A 2,806-nucleotide genomic window follows, 5' to 3' on the forward strand; every position below is an offset into this window, starting at 1 on the left:
TGAGCTAGGCTAACGCCACGGCACTCACTCTAGCCAGAGCAACAGAGTGAGACTGTCTCAAAAAAAAAAAAGACGGGCTACCAAACCATCTGCTTCAGCCCCACCACTTGGGAATCATCCTGACTGGTTCTAGCCTGCTGGTCAGCAGTGGCTGTCACAGCCTGAAGAACTCTTAACTGCAGGTCTTCTGGAGATGGGATTGTAATGTCTCCTCAGCTGCAATTTCCTACAGCAACATGTTCTAACCCTCTTCAGACCTCAACACATTTGTGATTTGGAAGGACTACCAGGAGAAAGGCTCATTTTCTCCACTTTCTACTCACCTTGACCTAGAAGTGAGCATATGCACAGTAAGTATAAAATAAAGTGACTTTTTTTTTTTTAACCAAATTCACCTTCTGTGGGAGGTGACTCATTTTTTAAGCATACATTTCCAATGTTATTAAATCAGATGGAAACTGTAATCAAAATACTGTCCTTAGGAAGCTATGTCCTTATTCTAACAAAACACTTATTTGGGAACTGCCTTTAAAGTCTATTCCATGTGAGACACACAGAAAAAATAGGACTTATACTCTTTTATAGTCACACCTCATTCTTCACCAAAAAAGGTATTGCCTTACTTGATTCTTTGGCTCACAGTATCTTCTGAGTGTTTCCAAAAATTGAGTCCACCAAGCAAGAGTGAAGGTTTGCTACCTCTGAGGATACTCAAAAGATTGGGTGAGAGGCCGAAAATGTTCTGAGCACTAGCAGCCTCGCCGGAATAAATGTAAAGGCTGAGAACACAATTACTTTGAAGGGGACAAACTTACAAACATTGTATTATAATTGTCCCACAATTGCAATTGAGGGGGCAAGATATGTACAGTATCTGTCACGTGTCAAAAATTAAACTATTACATTACTTTATAATCACACATTATATAATCATAAATTTTGGCCCTGGAAGAAATCTTCAAAAATCATATAATCCAAACTGTACCTTTTTACATATGAGAAAAGGCTAGTCTATTGGTGTTAGGCAATTTGTCCCTGGTTACAAAGCTGGTTAGGAACCATCAGGACTACAGACCCAGATACCCTAACTCACAGCACGTATCTATCCATACAGCTGCCCCTTCCCTGCTCCTCACTTCTGTCTTTCATTCTCCTGGTCAAAAGGAGGGAGATAACTCAGGACGCTAAAGCACACCAAGAATGGTTCTGAAACCCAGTAGCAGAGAAATAATGGCTTAAGACCAGGATTTCTCTGCAGTGGCCTCGATGAGTATAAGCCATTTTTAGTGTCTGGCTTACAAGAATTCTGGGCAATTTACCTCAGAGCAAGGGCCCAATGAAAACCTCTGAACCCCCTCTCCCATAGTTACAAAAATATGTTTATTAAACTTGTCTGCCTACCCCCTGCTTCAAGTTATTGAAAGACGGTTACGCTGAAGAACACAGATCAGGGAAAAAGAAAGTAGCAGAAATCCTGCTCAGGAAAAAGCTGACCTATCAAAAAGAAGAGAGCAGGCAGGAACCATTTTGACTTACCTCCAGGTGGACAGCCTCCGCAGGCTGGGACACAGTGATCCTCGGCAGTCTGGCTTAGAATTACCCTCTACCCAGGGCAAGGGCAAAGGGGCAGGAATGCTTATTCATTCCTCCATGCCACCCACGGTTGGTCAGCACAGCCTCGCATCATCCTGGGCAGCCTCAGCGTTCCGTGGATCAGACAGCGAGCAGAAGGAAAGCCATGCAGGCCAGGTCAATGAGGTGAGTCAGTGGCAGAGCAGGAAGAGTCACTGGGGCAGAAATTCTGGCCGCCAGTAGCAAGACTGCCAAACCACACCCCCACTTGGTCAGCACTGGGAAGGCCCTGCCTACTAGGATTCCAGTCTTAAGCCAGGAAGGTCCTTCCTCAGGAGGCTCCACACCACTCTCATTTTCAAGTCTCTCTCTGCTGCTCAAAAGCCTTGCACGATTCTCTTCTCCCTAAATCACCATATCTAAATTCTTTGGCTTAACTTTCCAAGTCCTCCACTGTATGAACTCAGGTCATTTATTCAACCTTATTTCCCACTATTCCACAGAGTATACTCTGAACTAATCAAGCCAGTCTTCCCACTTCTTTCTGCATGAGCCAAGCCCGGTCTCATTTCCATGCCTTCAGTTATCAAGGAGTGATAAATTCAGACACCTTTAGGTGTCAGGCAGGTAACAGAAATGAGTGCTCCAATGGGGCACATAGCAGAACTAGGGAGCACTGCCCCTTCCTAAAGGCATTCGAATATTTATGCAATATTTCACTGTGAACATCATAGTAACCTTTGAAATAGTCATTAACACCCTTTTTTAAATTACTTTATTTTGTTAAAGGCAGTCAAGTGAAGCAGTGAGGAGTGGAGAAGGAACAAAGGAATCTGTAACTGGTTGTGATCAATTAGTTGTAAACACCACTGTCTGGACCAGCCTATTAATACTCTTTCTATCTTGCAAGCGAGCAAACTTCCCCAAGGTTAGGTAGCTGGCAAAATGCTAGGCATAGTCTCTACACCTGAGGCCAAAGAGCTCTATACTATTAGGCTTCCCAGTAGTACAGACAGGATGGAAGATACAGAACACTTAAATTCACTTTTCATGATATATAACCTTAATAGTGGGATAGGGAGCCCAAATCACAGCTTATCTAACCGTACTCTAACTGCCTCAAATTCTGTCCATCTTCCAAAGCCCGTCTACCTGCCAAAATCATTTCATTCCGGCCAGGCGCGGTGGCTCACGCCTGTAATCCTAGCTCTCTGGGAGGCCGAGGCGGGCGGAT

General features: G+C 44.1%; 1 protein-coding gene across 1 annotated transcript in view; it reads right to left on the reverse strand.

Annotated features, from left to right (window-relative positions):
* NUMA1 (nuclear mitotic apparatus protein 1) overlaps positions 1-1,783 on the reverse strand; it is a 58,882-nt gene extending 57,099 nt beyond the window's left edge. Inside the window, exon 1 of the mRNA XM_012645690.1 lies at positions 1,537-1,783. The gene's annotated coding sequence lies outside the window, so the exon portion shown is untranslated. The remainder of the gene's footprint in view (positions 1-1,536) is intronic.
* Positions 1,784-2,806: the final 1,023 nt, after the last annotated feature.

This window comes from Propithecus coquereli, unplaced genomic scaffold (genome assembly GCF_000956105.1).
Source record: "Propithecus coquereli isolate 6110/MARCELLA unplaced genomic scaffold, Pcoq_1.0 Scaffold235, whole genome shotgun sequence".
In the NCBI taxonomy this organism is placed as follows: domain Eukaryota; kingdom Metazoa; phylum Chordata; class Mammalia; order Primates; family Indriidae; genus Propithecus; species Propithecus coquereli.